Source organism: Ranitomeya variabilis, chromosome 3, assembly GCF_051348905.1.
Source record: "Ranitomeya variabilis isolate aRanVar5 chromosome 3, aRanVar5.hap1, whole genome shotgun sequence".
NCBI classification, from domain to species: Eukaryota; Metazoa; Chordata; class Amphibia; order Anura; family Dendrobatidae; genus Ranitomeya; species Ranitomeya variabilis.
The window spans coordinates 285948599-285966098 of NC_135234.1; the positions used below are offsets into that span (position 1 = coordinate 285948599).

Genomic DNA, 17500 nt, shown 5'->3' on the forward strand with positions numbered 1-17500 from the left:
CTCTTCAGTATACCATGAACTGCAGGGATTTGTGTATCCCGCTTGCAGTTCCACTTAAACCTTGCAGCTCTCTGGCGCCCCCCTTTCTCTCAGGTCAGATTAGGTACTGCACCTAGGGTGATTAGTTGCCAGAAACGCTGCCTGCTATGTACTGGCTATTGGGTGCACTGCAGCGACGCGATAACTACTCCCACTCAGGCAGGAACAATAATTATCAAGCCGCAGTCGCTACAGGGACCCCCAAAAGCTGGCACACGGTCGCTGCCACCAGCTCCAATTGAACGGGTCTGGAGCAAACCCCAAAAAAACAGTAGCGTAATTCCCTTCAGAGACAGGGTACGGTTTAGGGCAGGAAGAACGAACTAGTATTAAATAATATACCCCATAAATGATTTTTAGGCAGTGTTTATAAAAATATTTTACAAAGATGTTACAAATGAGACAATTGCAAATATGTACAAGGTAATTATGAAAATAAAAGGATTAAAGGAAGAAAAAGATAACTCACATGTTCTCAGATCATTGCATTGCAGGCAACCACACGTCCCAGCTCATTGGGCGTGCTCAGGTCTGTCCAGGAAAAACTCCAAATCTGCCTCCTGAAAGTCTCCCAGCAACTTAAAACCTGCAGGCTGTGACCTCACAGAAAGGGCTGGCTCTTCCAACCCCTCCTACCTCTTCAGTATCACTCACTGGGCATTAAATATATCTGATGCCCGTAACTTCGCCACAGAACATAAAATAATCGCACCAAACCCATCACTCATCTCGCAGTACCGTGGGCACTCCGACGAGACCAAACAAGTCCTATTTGTCACGCACACTGACTGAGAAATCCCTACTTCTTCACCAGATGGAGCTACATGCCTGTGATTATAGTGATGCGTAGATCCTCCGAGTGTGATTATGACAATATATTTTGGTGTTCGTAACTTAAACGGTTTGCATAATATCTTTCAAAAACAGAACAAAGGATTTTCATGATTCTAGAAGTTTCTCTAACAGTTCCTGCTAACACAAATTTCTCTTGCAGCTATGCTAGTCGTAAATACCTTTCGTCAATAAAACTCCCCCACAAGGCAAGCTCTTCTACACAGACAGATAGAAACACAGGGAAGGAAAGAGAACCAGAGAGAGGGGGGGGGGTTTTAGCCCCCGCATGCTAGCAAGAAAACTAACTTATGATATTTCATACCATATCGTGACACCTCCCCCTTTTGGCGTGCGCTACGGCGGCAGGACCTCTCGGTATGCCTCCATGCGCACCTCCGTGGGTTCACCCTGGCGGGAGAGTCCATCTGCATTACCATGCTCTTTGCCCGCTTTGTGTTTAACGGTGAAGTCAAATTGCTGAAGGGCAAGGCTCCAGCGTAGCAACCTGCCATTGGTTCCACACATGGTGCTTAGCCAGCGCAGAGGGTTGTGGTCGGTCACCACGGTGAAGGTGCGACCGTACAAGTAGGGCTGCAAACGCTGCAGGGCCCAGACTATGGCCAGGCACTCCTTCTCGATGGTGGAGTAGGCCACTTCCCTCGGCAAAAGTTTCCGGCTCAGGTACAACACGGGGTGCTCTTGGTCCTCCGAGTCAACCTGGCTGAGCACAGCACCAAGGCCAAACTCACTGGCGTCAGTCTGTACCAAGAACGGTCGACTGCTGTCGACGGCTTTCAACACAGGGGCGTTGCACAGTGCTGTTTTCAACGCCTGGAAGGCCCCCTCACAGCCATCTGTCCAGTTGACGATGTGGGGTAGCTTCTTCCTGGTGAGGTCCGTCAAAGGTTTTGCCAGGCTACTATAGTGCTGCACGAAGCGCCTATAGTACCCTGCAGTGCCCAGGAAGGACATCACATGTTTCTTGGTCCTGGGAGTGGGCCAGTTCACGATCACGCCCACTTTGTCAGGCTCCGGTTTCAGGGTGCCTCCGCCTACCCGGTGCCCCAGGTAGTGGACCTCCCTCATGCCCATCTGGCACTTTCCCGGCTTGATAGTCAGTCCTGCTCGGTGAATTCGCCCGAGCACCTCCTCAAGATGCTGCAGGTGTTCATCCCAGGAGGGACTGAAGATGGCAATGTCATCTAAGTACGCCACGGCGTACTTCTCCAGTCCCTGAAGCAGGAGATTGACCATCCGCTGGAAAGTGGCAGGGGCATTCTTCATGCCGAAGGGCATGACCGTGGACTCGTTCAGTCCAAAGGGTGTGATAAAGGCGGACTTCTCCTGCGCCTCGGGGCTCAGGGGAATCTGCCAGTATCCGCGACTCAGATCCATTATTGTCAGGTATTCTGCGCCAGCTAACTTCTCAAGCAGCTCCTCGATGCGCGGCATTGGGTGCGCGTCAGAGGCTGTAATGGCGTTGAGCCCCCTGTAGTCCACGCAGAACCGGGTGGTCCGGTCCTTCTTTGGCACGAGAACTACAGGTGAGGCCCACGCGCTCTTTGACCGTCGAATCACCCCCAGCTGTAACATCTCATCGATCTCCTGGCGCATAATCTGCTGCACCTGGTCAGAGATTCGATAGGGTGTTCGCCGTAGTGGGGCGTGATTCCCGGTGTCCACCTCGTGGACGGCTAACTCAGTCCGTCCAGGCCGGTTGGAGAACACGACCCGGAAGGGTTCCAGCATGGTTTGCAACTGCAACCGCTGTGGTTCATCTAGCGAGGCGCTTACCTCCACGTCCTCAATGGACCCACGGGCCTTGGCTTGGGCCAGCATGTCCAGGAGGGTGTCTTCCTCCCCGTCTTCGGGTAAGCTGCAGACCGGTAGGACGAAAGGTTCACGTTCGTGATGAGCCTTCATCATGTTGACGTGAAAGGCCTTTCGCCTACCCCGAGTGTGGTCAAGCGTGACCACATAGGTGACCGGGTTGAGCTGTTGGTGGACGACGTACGGGCCCTCCCAGGCTGCCTGAAGCTTATCCGTTGGTACAGGAACCAGCACCCACACCTTTTGACCCACGTGGTAGGTCCGCTCCCGGGCGTTCTGGTCGTACCAGTGCTTCTGTTCAGCCTGAGCCTGCGTCATGTTGTCATGCACCAACTGCGTCAAGGTCTGCATCTTGTCACGGAAGCGCATGACATACTCCACTATGGACACTTCAGAAGGGTTCGGCTCCTCTTCCCAGGATTCTCTTACCAACCCAAGGGGTCCCCGGACTCGCCTGCCGTACAGGAGCTCGAAGGGGGAGAACCCCGTCGAGGCCTGCGGAACCTCTCTGTAAGCGAATAGCAGGTGTGGGAGGTACCGCTCCCAGTCGCGCCCTTGTGTCTCAACCAGCATGCGTAGCATCTGTTTGAGGGTACCATTGAAGCGTTCACACAAGCCATTGGTCTGTGGGTGATACGCACTCGATACCAGGTGCTTCACCTGCATTTTCTTACAGAGAGCCTCCATTAGGTGAGACATAAATTGGGTCCCTCGATCAGTAAGCATTTCCCTGGGAAATCCTACACGTGAAAAGATGGCCAACAGGGCATCCGCCACCTTATCTGCCCTAGTTGACGACAGAGCTACTGCCTCTGGGTACCGGGTAGCGTAGTCTACCACAGTAAGAATATATTGCTTTCCAGAGCTGCTGGGGACGGCCAGCGGGCCCACAATGTCCACCGCAATCCTCTGGAAAGGCTCCTCTATCACTGGCAAAGGGATCAGGGGAGCCTTAAGAGCAGGCCCCGCCTTCCCCACTCTTTGACAGGTGACACAGGAGCGGCAGTAGTTTGACACATCTGTCCCCATCTTAGGCCAATAGAAGTGTTGAGACAGCCGGGCCTTAGTTTTGCTGATCCCCAAGTGTCCAGCTAGTGGGATCTCATGGGCAATCCGCAACAACTCACCCCGGAATTGCTGCGGGACGACCAGCTGTCTTTCCCTCAACCACTCCTTTTGTGATTCTCCGGGTACTGTCTCCCGGTACAACCTTCCTCCTTCCCAGAACACCTTCTCCTTATCAGTCTCGGAGAAGCGCGTCCCGGCGAGTTGTCTCAAACTCTCTAGGCTCGCATCTGTGTGCAGAGCGGCCTGAAACTCCTGGCTAGGGGAAGCCAGAAGCGACGTCAGGGTCCCTTCCCCACGGGAGCCCTCTGGGACCTGCACTGGGTCCACCTCTGGTTCAGTCACACTGATGACTGAGGAGGGTCCGGAAGGCAGACAGGTATCTGCGTTCCGGGCACTCTGACTGCGGGTGACAGCAGCTATGTAGGCTGTCTCCCCGGGGATTTCTACAGACCCAACAGCCGACGCTGCTATGGGCTCTACCTCCCCATCCACCCCCATTACCTCAGGAGCATTGCTACTTATGGGCCAGTTACCTTCCTCGGTGGCACTGGTCAATTGCATGGCATCCACTTCCTCACGGTTCCCATGTATTTCCCCATTTCCGGTAGCACCGACACTTGCCCCTGCTAGGGGTTCCTCAGCCGTCTCACTCCGCAGAGCGACGTGGCTGAGCACTCCTGTACCTATGGACACATCAACTTTCACAGAAACATCATTATCAGATACAGTTGGCACAGGTACAGCATTTTCACCATCAATCCTAGGGAAAAAATGGTTAGCAGATGCATCACTACAAGATAAAGCATGGTCAGGTAACACATGCGATTTCCCATCATCATCATCATCATCATCAGGGTTAACGTTACCCTTATTAGCAGATTGGGGAGGGGTGTCAGGGACGTAGTATGCAAACAACCTCCCCAAATCAGTCCCCAACAAAACATCAGTGGGCAAATTATCAGACAGCCCCACTTCTTTCACCCCGCTCCCGGCACCCCAATCAATAAAAACCCGGGCCATCGGTAAGGGACAGCTGATGCCCCCAATCCCAGTGACAGTTAGGGTTTTCCCCGGAATGATTTCTTCAGGGGCCGCCAGTTCGGGTCGGATGAGGGTTCGTTCAGCCCCGGTGTCCTTGAGGCCGGTAGCAACACGACCTCCCACAGTGACGGGCTGTACGTTGTCACACACCCTCCCAACCACACCACCCACCAAAAGAACAGCTGCATTAGGCCCTGGGGCCTGGGATGAGGGGTTCTTCTGCTTGGCTTGACATTGGTGACTGAGGTGTCCAGTCTGCCTGCAGTGGTAACACTGGCGAAGTTCGGTGGTAGGCCTGGTGCTGTTGGCCACGGGGACAGGACCTCTGGTGTGTTGGCTGGCAGGGGTACCGGCGTTGGCTGCAGGCTTACCCCCTCTCCAGCTGGTGGTGACTGGCTTCCGCACTTCCGATCTACGGTTGGCCTCATAGGCATCGGCAATCTGCGCTGCTTTCGTCACATCGTTGGGTTCTCTGTCCATCACGAACTGTCGCACTTCAGTTGGGCAAAGACGGAAGAACTGGTCTTTGATCATCAGGTCTCGCAGCTGTGCAAAGGTGGTCACTGACAGTCCTTGGGTCCACTGGTCAAAGTGGGTCCCCAGTCTATGCACCACATCACTGTAACTGTCGTGTGGGCCACGTAGGAGGGTCCGAAACTTTTTACGGTACACCTCGGGTGTAAGCTGGTACTTGGCTATCAGAGCCTGCTTGATGGCCTCATAGTCACCATCTTGTTCTTGAGGGAGGACAGCAAACGCCTCCAGAGCTTTTCCTCTCAGCCCTGGTGTCAGGTACCGTGCCCATTCTTGTGTAGGCAGCTGGTACTGTCTGCAGGCCTTCTCAAAGGCCCGCAGAAACGTGTCCAAGTCCCCATCCTTTTCCATAACAGGAAAGTGGTCGGGCCGGGGCTTTGGTGTCTGAGCGCTGCTGGATTCACGGCTCTGGGACGACCCCTGCATTTGCAGTTGGGCCATCTGCAGCTGGTACTCCCGCTGCGCTTGGGCCTCTCGCTCGGCTCGCTGGGCCTGGGCCTCTCGCTCGGCTCTCTCTTGGTATTGCTGGATCAGCTGCAGACGTCGGTCCAGGTCATCTGCGGGGCATTGTTGCAGAGCCAGCTGCAGGAGGAGGTCTGCACCCCCCTGGTTGCCAGTAGGGCCCGTATTCAGTGGTTGGACCTCTGCTGCAGCACCATGTTCGCTTGTGCCGGCTTCTGCGGCCTCTGGGCTCTGTGGCCTGGCTTGGTCTGCTTCACATTGCACCAGTTCAGCGACCATTTGAGCCTTGGTTTTGTTTGTACAGTCAATCTGCTGTGACATGCACAACGCCATAAGAGTGTCCTTGGACTGCTTCTTATAAAAGGTTTCTCCCAGCACAACCATGGTTGCCAAATAAAAGATAGGATAGAAAAACGAAGAAAAAGGGAGGGGATAATTACCAGTACACAATTGTCTCACAACTAATAAACACTGAGTTCGTTCTCCAAACTTATTTGCGCAGAGTTCTCGCAAGAACTTTCTGCAAGTTTTTAGTGAAAGGAATGATTGCTCAAACCAAATCACTAATGCTCTAATATCCCACCGCCTTGCCACCAATATGTCACGATTCACACCGTGACTGTCACCAATTGTCAAGATCCCTTAGCCGCTGCCTACAATATGTCACGGATTGGGGTGACTTTAGACCAACAGACGGCTATCACATGTGCAGGGGGGTTATCCTAGTTATCCCTCCACTGCCACAATGTGATGACAAAAAAACACACACGAGGTTATTGACCTCTTAGTTTACAGCAGGGGCTTATTTTAGGTATCCCACTGCTCTTCAATATACCATGAACTGCAGGGATTTGGGTCTATCCCGCTTACAGTTCCACTTAACACTTGCAGCTCTCTGGCGCCCCCCTTACTCTCAGGTCAGATTAGGTACTGCACCTGGGGTAATTAGTCGCCAGAAACGCTGCCTGCTATGTACTGGCTATTGGGTGCACTGCAGCGATGCGATAACTACTCCCACTCAGGCAGGAACAATAATTATCAAGCCGCAGTCGCTACAGGGACCCCCAAAAGCCGGCACACGGTCGCTGCCACCAGCTCCAATTGAACGGGTCTGGAGCAAACCCCCAAAAAACAGTAGCGTAATTCCCTTCAGAGACAGGGTACGTATTTAGAGCAGGAAGGACGAACTAGTATTAAATATGATACCCCATAAATGATTTTTAGGCAGTGTTTATAAAATATTTTACAAAGATGTTACAAATGAGACAATTGCAAATATGTACAAGGTAATTATGAAAATAAAAGGATTAAAGGAAGAAACGATAACACTCACATTTCTCAGATCATTGCATGGCAGTCAGCCAGACATCCCAGCTCATTGGATGTGCTGCTCAGGGCTCACAGGAAAAGAGAAGAAGACGACTGAGCCGGGAGATCTGGCCACAACTTTATAATCTACAGTCTGTGACCTCACAGAAAGGGCTGGCTTTTCCAGATCCTCCTACCTTTCAGTCTGAGTAACTTGGATACAAATTGGTCTAATGCTTATAACTCCGTCCCAGTACATATCAGAGTCATATCACACCCAGCATAGAGCTTGTATTAACATGAGCTTTCTAAGGAGATCAAATATGTCCTATTATTTACAGAGCAATCCCTACTTCTTCCCCCGATGGAGTTAGGCGACTGTGTTTAGAGTGATGGGTAGATGCTTCGACGGAGATAAAGAATATGTATTTATCATTCCACTATCCTAAATAGTTTGTCTAATATCTCACAATAACCGAACAAAGGACCGCATGGTTCTAGAAGTTTCTCTAACTGTTAAAGCTGAGCACTTGCTACTACAGGAACTGGGGGTCGTAAATGCCTTTCGTCAATAAAACTCACTTCCCCCATCTACATTGGCAAGCAAGCTCAACTCTGAAGCCAAAAGACAAGGGGGGCCTCCTAGCCCACATCCTGGCTGACAAGAGCACTAAACTTATGATATTTCATACCATCTCGTGACACACACACACACTGGAAAATACACACACACACACACTGGAAAATACACACACACACACACACACACACACACACACACACACACACACACACTGGAAAATACACACACACACACACACACACACACACTGGAAAATACATAAACACACACACACACACTGGAAAATACACACACACACACACACACACACTGGAAAATACACACACACACACACACACACACACACACACACACACACACACACTGGAAAATACACACACACACACACACACACACACTGGAAAATACACACACACACACACACTGGAAAATACACACACACACACACACACACACACACACACACACACACACACACACTGGAAAATACACACACACACACTGGAAAATACACACACACACACACACACACTGGAAAATACACACACACACACACACACACACACACACACACACACACTGGAAAATACACACACACACACACACACACACTGGAAAATACACACACACACACACACACACACACACACACACACACACACTGGAAAATACACATACACACACACACACACACACACACACACACACACACACACACACACACACACTGGAAAATACACACACACACACACACACACACACACACACACAGGAAAATACACACACACACACACACACACACACACACACACTGGAAAATACACACACACACACACACACACACACACACACACACTGGAAAATACACACACACACACACACATACACACACACACACACACACACACACACACACACACACACACACTGGAAAATACACACACACACACACACACACACACACACACTGGAAAATACACACACACACACACACACACACACTGGAAAATACACACACACACACACACTGGAAAATACACACACACACACACACACACACACACACACACACACACACACACACACACACACACACACACTGGAAAATACACACACACACACACACACACACACACACACACTGGAAAATACACACACACACACACACACACACACACACACACACACACACACACACACACACTGGAAAATACACACACACACACACACACACACACACACACATACATACACACACACACACACACACACACACACACACACACTGGAAAATACACACACACACACACACACACACACACTGGAAAATACACACACACACACACACACACACACACACACTGGAAAATACACACACACACACACACACTGTCACGATTCACACCGTGACTGTCAAGATCCCTTAGCCGCTGCCCACAATATGTCACGGATCGGGGTGACTTTAGACCAGCAGCCGGCTGTCACATGTGCAGGGGGCTTATCCTAGTTATCCCTCCACTGCCACAATGTGATGAAAAAAAAACACACACGAGGCTATTGACCTCTTGTTTACAGCAGGGGCTTATTTTAGGTATCCCACTGCTCTTCAGTATACCATGAACTGCAGGGATTTGTGTATCCCGCTTGCAGTTCCACTTAAACCTTGCAGCTCTCTGGCGCCCCCCTTTCTCTCAGGTCAGATTAGGTACTGCACCTAGGGTGATTAGTTGCCAGAAACGCTGCCTGCTATGTACTGGCTATTGGGTGCACTGCAGCGACGCGATAACTACTCCCACTCAGGCAGGAACAATAATTATCAAGCCGCAGTCGCTACAGGGACCCCCAAAAGCTGGCACACGGTCGCTGCCACCAGCTCCAATTGAACGGGTCTGGAGCAAACCCCAAAAAAACAGTAGCGTAATTCCCTTCAGAGACAGGGTACGGTTTAGGGCAGGAAGAACGAACTAGTATTAAATAATATACCCCATAAATGATTTTTAGGCAGTGTTTATAAAAATATTTTACAAAGATGTTACAAATGAGACAATTGCAAATATGTACAAGGTAATTATGAAAATAAAAGGATTAAAGGAAGAAAAAGATAACTCACATGTTCTCAGATCATTGCATTGCAGGCAACCACACGTCCCAGCTCATTGGGCGTGCTCAGGTCTGTCCAGGAAAAACTCCAAATCTGCCTCCTGAAAGTCTCCCAGCAACTTAAAACCTGCAGGCTGTGACCTCACAGAAAGGGCTGGCTCTTCCAACCCCTCCTACCTCTTCAGTATCACTCACTGGGCATTAAATATATCTGATGCCCGTAACTTCGCCACAGAACATAAAATAATCGCACCAAACCCATCACTCATCTCGCAGTACCGTGGGCACTCCGACGAGACCAAACAAGTCCTATTTGTCACGCACACTGACTGAGAAATCCCTACTTCTTCACCAGATGGAGCTACATGCCTGTGATTATAGTGATGCGTAGATCCTCCGAGTGTGATTATGACAATATATTTTGGTGTTCGTAACTTAAACGGTTTGCATAATATCTTTCAAAAACAGAACAAAGGATTTTCATGATTCTAGAAGTTTCTCTAACAGTTCCTGCTAACACAAATTTCTCTTGCAGCTATGCTAGTCGTAAATACCTTTCGTCAATAAAACTCCCCCACAAGGCAAGCTCTTCTACACAGACAGATAGAAACACAGGGAAGGAAAGAGAACCAGAGAGAGGGGGGGGGGTTTTAGCCCCCGCATGCTAGCAAGAAAACTAACTTATGATATTTCATACCATATCGTGACACCTCCCCCTTTTGGCGTGCGCTACGGCGGCAGGACCTCTCGGTATGCCTCCATGCGCACCTCCGTGGGTTCACCCTGGCGGGAGAGTCCATCTGCATTACCATGCTCTTTGCCCGCTTTGTGTTTAACGGTGAAGTCAAATTGCTGAAGGGCAAGGCTCCAGCGTAGCAACCTGCCATTGGTTCCACACATGGTGCTTAGCCAGCGCAGAGGGTTGTGGTCGGTCACCACGGTGAAGGTGCGACCGTACAAGTAGGGCTGCAAACGCTGCAGGGCCCAGACTATGGCCAGGCACTCCTTCTCGATGGTGGAGTAGGCCACTTCCCTCGGCAAAAGTTTCCGGCTCAGGTACAACACGGGGTGCTCTTGGTCCTCCGAGTCAACCTGGCTGAGCACAGCACCAAGGCCAAACTCACTGGCGTCAGTCTGTACCAAGAACGGTCGACTGCTGTCGACGGCTTTCAACACAGGGGCGTTGCACAGTGCTGTTTTCAACGCCTGGAAGGCCCCCTCACAGCCATCTGTCCAGTTGACGATGTGGGGTAGCTTCTTCCTGGTGAGGTCCGTCAAAGGTTTTGCCAGGCTACTATAGTGCTGCACGAAGCGCCTATAGTACCCTGCAGTGCCCAGGAAGGACATCACATGTTTCTTGGTCCTGGGAGTGGGCCAGTTCACGATCACGCCCACTTTGTCAGGCTCCGGTTTCAGGGTGCCTCCGCCTACCCGGTGCCCCAGGTAGTGGACCTCCCTCATGCCCATCTGGCACTTTCCCGGCTTGATAGTCAGTCCTGCTCGGTGAATTCGCCCGAGCACCTCCTCAAGATGCTGCAGGTGTTCATCCCAGGAGGGACTGAAGATGGCAATGTCATCTAAGTACGCCACGGCGTACTTCTCCAGTCCCTGAAGCAGGAGATTGACCATCCGCTGGAAAGTGGCAGGGGCATTCTTCATGCCGAAGGGCATGACCGTGGACTCGTTCAGTCCAAAGGGTGTGATAAAGGCGGACTTCTCCTGCGCCTCGGGGCTCAGGGGAATCTGCCAGTATCCGCGACTCAGATCCATTATTGTCAGGTATTCTGCGCCAGCTAACTTCTCAAGCAGCTCCTCGATGCGCGGCATTGGGTGCGCGTCAGAGGCTGTAATGGCGTTGAGCCCCCTGTAGTCCACGCAGAACCGGGTGGTCCGGTCCTTCTTTGGCACGAGAACTACAGGTGAGGCCCACGCGCTCTTTGACCGTCGAATCACCCCCAGCTGTAACATCTCATCGATCTCCTGGCGCATAATCTGCTGCACCTGGTCAGAGATTCGATAGGGTGTTCGCCGTAGTGGGGCGTGATTCCCGGTGTCCACCTCGTGGACGGCTAACTCAGTCCGTCCAGGCCGGTTGGAGAACACGACCCGGAAGGGTTCCAGCATGGTTTGCAACTGCAACCGCTGTGGTTCATCTAGCGAGGCGCTTACCTCCACGTCCTCAATGGACCCACGGGCCTTGGCTTGGGCCAGCATGTCCAGGAGGGTGTCTTCCTCCCCGTCTTCGGGTAAGCTGCAGACCGGTAGGACGAAAGGTTCACGTTCGTGATGAGCCTTCATCATGTTGACGTGAAAGGCCTTTCGCCTACCCCGAGTGTGGTCAAGCGTGACCACATAGGTGACCGGGTTGAGCTGTTGGTGGACGACGTACGGGCCCTCCCAGGCTGCCTGAAGCTTATCCGTTGGTACAGGAACCAGCACCCACACCTTTTGACCCACGTGGTAGGTCCGCTCCCGGGCGTTCTGGTCGTACCAGTGCTTCTGTTCAGCCTGAGCCTGCGTCATGTTGTCATGCACCAACTGCGTCAAGGTCTGCATCTTGTCACGGAAGCGCATGACATACTCCACTATGGACACTTCAGAAGGGTTCGGCTCCTCTTCCCAGGATTCTCTTACCAACCCAAGGGGTCCCCGGACTCGCCTGCCGTACAGGAGCTCGAAGGGGGAGAACCCCGTCGAGGCCTGCGGAACCTCTCTGTAAGCGAATAGCAGGTGTGGGAGGTACCGCTCCCAGTCGCGCCCTTGTGTCTCAACCAGCATGCGTAGCATCTGTTTGAGGGTACCATTGAAGCGTTCACACAAGCCATTGGTCTGTGGGTGATACGCACTCGATACCAGGTGCTTCACCTGCATTTTCTTACAGAGAGCCTCCATTAGGTGAGACATAAATTGGGTCCCTCGATCAGTAAGCATTTCCCTGGGAAATCCTACACGTGAAAAGATGGCCAACAGGGCATCCGCCACCTTATCTGCCCTAGTTGACGACAGAGCTACTGCCTCTGGGTACCGGGTAGCGTAGTCTACCACAGTAAGAATATATTGCTTTCCAGAGCTGCTGGGGACGGCCAGCGGGCCCACAATGTCCACCGCAATCCTCTGGAAAGGCTCCTCTATCACTGGCAAAGGGATCAGGGGAGCCTTAAGAGCAGGCCCCGCCTTCCCCACTCTTTGACAGGTGACACAGGAGCGGCAGTAGTTTGACACATCTGTCCCCATCTTAGGCCAATAGAAGTGTTGAGACAGCCGGGCCTTAGTTTTGCTGATCCCCAAGTGTCCAGCTAGTGGGATCTCATGGGCAATCCGCAACAACTCACCCCGGAATTGCTGCGGGACGACCAGCTGTCTTTCCCTCAACCACTCCTTTTGTGATTCTCCGGGTACTGTCTCCCGGTACAACCTTCCTCCTTCCCAGAACACCTTCTCCTTATCAGTCTCGGAGAAGCGCGTCCCGGCGAGTTGTCTCAAACTCTCTAGGCTCGCATCTGTGTGCAGAGCGGCCTGAAACTCCTGGCTAGGGGAAGCCAGAAGCGACGTCAGGGTCCCTTCCCCACGGGAGCCCTCTGGGACCTGCACTGGGTCCACCTCTGGTTCAGTCACACTGATGACTGAGGAGGGTCCGGAAGGCAGACAGGTATCTGCGTTCCGGGCACTCTGACTGCGGGTGACAGCAGCTATGTAGGCTGTCTCCCCGGGGATTTCTACAGACCCAACAGCCGACGCTGCTATGGGCTCTACCTCCCCATCCACCCCCATTACCTCAGGAGCATTGCTACTTATGGGCCAGTTACCTTCCTCGGTGGCACTGGTCAATTGCATGGCATCCACTTCCTCACGGTTCCCATGTATTTCCCCATTTCCGGTAGCACCGACACTTGCCCCTGCTAGGGGTTCCTCAGCCGTCTCACTCCGCAGAGCGACGTGGCTGAGCACTCCTGTACCTATGGACACATCAACTTTCACAGAAACATCATTATCAGATACAGTTGGCACAGGTACAGCATTTTCACCATCAATCCTAGGGAAAAAATGGTTAGCAGATGCATCACTACAAGATAAAGCATGGTCAGGTAACACATGCGATTTCCCATCATCATCATCATCATCATCAGGGTTAACGTTACCCTTATTAGCAGATTGGGGAGGGGTGTCAGGGACGTAGTATGCAAACAACCTCCCCAAATCAGTCCCCAACAAAACATCAGTGGGCAAATTATCAGACAGCCCCACTTCTTTCACCCCGCTCCCGGCACCCCAATCAATAAAAACCCGGGCCATCGGTAAGGGACAGCTGATGCCCCCAATCCCAGTGACAGTTAGGGTTTTCCCCGGAATGATTTCTTCAGGGGCCGCCAGTTCGGGTCGGATGAGGGTTCGTTCAGCCCCGGTGTCCTTGAGGCCGGTAGCAACACGACCTCCCACAGTGACGGGCTGTACGTTGTCACACACCCTCCCAACCACACCACCCACCAAAAGAACAGCTGCATTAGGCCCTGGGGCCTGGGATGAGGGGTTCTTCTGCTTGGCTTGACATTGGTGACTGAGGTGTCCAGTCTGCCTGCAGTGGTAACACTGGCGAAGTTCGGTGGTAGGCCTGGTGCTGTTGGCCACGGGGACAGGACCTCTGGTGTGTTGGCTGGCAGGGGTACCGGCGTTGGCTGCAGGCTTACCCCCTCTCCAGCTGGTGGTGACTGGCTTCCGCACTTCCGATCTACGGTTGGCCTCATAGGCATCGGCAATCTGCGCTGCTTTCGTCACATCGTTGGGTTCTCTGTCCATCACGAACTGTCGCACTTCAGTTGGGCAAAGACGGAAGAACTGGTCTTTGATCATCAGGTCTCGCAGCTGTGCAAAGGTGGTCACTGACAGTCCTTGGGTCCACTGGTCAAAGTGGGTCCCCAGTCTATGCACCACATCACTGTAACTGTCGTGTGGGCCACGTAGGAGGGTCCGAAACTTTTTACGGTACACCTCGGGTGTAAGCTGGTACTTGGCTATCAGAGCCTGCTTGATGGCCTCATAGTCACCATCTTGTTCTTGAGGGAGGACAGCAAACGCCTCCAGAGCTTTTCCTCTCAGCCCTGGTGTCAGGTACCGTGCCCATTCTTGTGTAGGCAGCTGGTACTGTCTGCAGGCCTTCTCAAAGGCCCGCAGAAACGTGTCCAAGTCCCCATCCTTTTCCATAACAGGAAAGTGGTCGGGCCGGGGCTTTGGTGTCTGAGCGCTGCTGGATTCACGGCTCTGGGACGACCCCTGCATTTGCAGTTGGGCCATCTGCAGCTGGTACTCCCGCTGCGCTTGGGCCTCTCGCTCGGCTCGCTGGGCCTGGGCCTCTCGCTCGGCTCTCTCTTGGTATTGCTGGATCAGCTGCAGACGTCGGTCCAGGTCATCTGCGGGGCATTGTTGCAGAGCCAGCTGCAGGAGGAGGTCTGCACCCCCCTGGTTGCCAGTAGGGCCCGTATTCAGTGGTTGGACCTCTGCTGCAGCACCATGTTCGCTTGTGCCGGCTTCTGCGGCCTCTGGGCTCTGTGGCCTGGCTTGGTCTGCTTCACATTGCACCAGTTCAGCGACCATTTGAGCCTTGGTTTTGTTTGTACAGTCAATCTGCTGTGACATGCACAACGCCATAAGAGTGTCCTTGGACTGCTTCTTATAAAAGGTTTCTCCCAGCACAACCATGGTTGCCAAATAAAAGATAGGATAGAAAAACGAAGAAAAAGGGAGGGGATAATTACCAGTACACAATTGTCTCACAACTAATAAACACTGAGTTCGTTCTCCAAACTTATTTGCGCAGAGTTCTCGCAAGAACTTTCTGCAAGTTTTTAGTGAAAGGAATGATTGCTCAAACCAAATCACTAATGCTCTAATATCCCACCGCCTTGCCACCAATATGTCACGATTCACACCGTGACTGTCACCAATTGTCAAGATCCCTTAGCCGCTGCCTACAATATGTCACGGATTGGGGTGACTTTAGACCAACAGACGGCTATCACATGTGCAGGGGGGTTATCCTAGTTATCCCTCCACTGCCACAATGTGATGACAAAAAAACACACACGAGGTTATTGACCTCTTAGTTTACAGCAGGGGCTTATTTTAGGTATCCCACTGCTCTTCAATATACCATGAACTGCAGGGATTTGGGTCTATCCCGCTTACAGTTCCACTTAACACTTGCAGCTCTCTGGCGCCCCCCTTACTCTCAGGTCAGATTAGGTACTGCACCTGGGGTAATTAGTCGCCAGAAACGCTGCCTGCTATGTACTGGCTATTGGGTGCACTGCAGCGATGCGATAACTACTCCCACTCAGGCAGGAACAATAATTATCAAGCCGCAGTCGCTACAGGGACCCCCAAAAGCCGGCACACGGTCGCTGCCACCAGCTCCAATTGAACGGGTCTGGAGCAAACCCCCAAAAAACAGTAGCGTAATTCCCTTCAGAGACAGGGTACGTATTTAGAGCAGGAAGGACGAACTAGTATTAAATATGATACCCCATAAATGATTTTTAGGCAGTGTTTATAAAATATTTTACAAAGATGTTACAAATGAGACAATTGCAAATATGTACAAGGTAATTATGAAAATAAAAGGATTAAAGGAAGAAACGATAACACTCACATTTCTCAGATCATTGCATGGCAGTCAGCCAGACATCCCAGCTCATTGGATGTGCTGCTCAGGGCTCACAGGAAAAGAGAAGAAGACGACTGAGCCGGGAGATCTGGCCACAACTTTATAATCTACAGTCTGTGACCTCACAGAAAGGGCTGGCTTTTCCAGATCCTCCTACCTTTCAGTCTGAGTAACTTGGATACAAATTGGTCTAATGCTTATAACTCCGTCCCAGTACATATCAGAGTCATATCACACCCAGCATAGAGCTTGTATTAACATGAGCTTTCTAAGGAGATCAAATATGTCCTATTATTTACAGAGCAATCCCTACTTCTTCCCCCGATGGAGTTAGGCGACTGTGTTTAGAGTGATGGGTAGATGCTTCGACGGAGATAAAGAATATGTATTTATCATTCCACTATCCTAAATAGTTTGTCTAATATCTCACAATAACCGAACAAAGGACCGCATGGTTCTAGAAGTTTCTCTAACTGTTAAAGCTGAGCACTTGCTACTACAGGAACTGGGGGTCGTAAATGCCTTTCGTCAATAAAACTCACTTCCCCCATCTACATTGGCAAGCAAGCTCAACTCTGAAGCCAAAAGACAAGGGGGGCCTCCTAGCCCACATCCTGGCTGACAAGAGCACTAAACTTATGATATTTCATACCATCTCGTGACACACACACACACTGGAAAATACACACACACACACACTGGAAAATACACACACACACACACACACACACACACACACACACTGGAAAATACACACACACACACACACACACACACACACACACACACACACACACACACACACACACACACACTGGAAAATACACACACACACACACACTGGAAAATACACACACACACACACACACACACACACACACACACACACACTGGAAAATACATAAACACACACACACACACTGGAAAATACACACACACACACACACACACTGGAAAATACACACACACACACACACACACACACACACACACACACACTGGAAAATACACACACACACACACACACACACACACACTGGAAA

The 17500-nt window shown here is 51.5% G+C and overlaps 1 protein-coding gene across 1 annotated transcript in view; it reads left to right on the forward strand.

Moving 5' to 3' along the window:
* Window positions 1-17500, forward strand: part of TAF11 (TATA-box binding protein associated factor 11) — a 206046-nt gene that overhangs the window by 34778 nt on the left and 153768 nt on the right. The gene's annotated exons all lie outside the window — the stretch shown is intronic.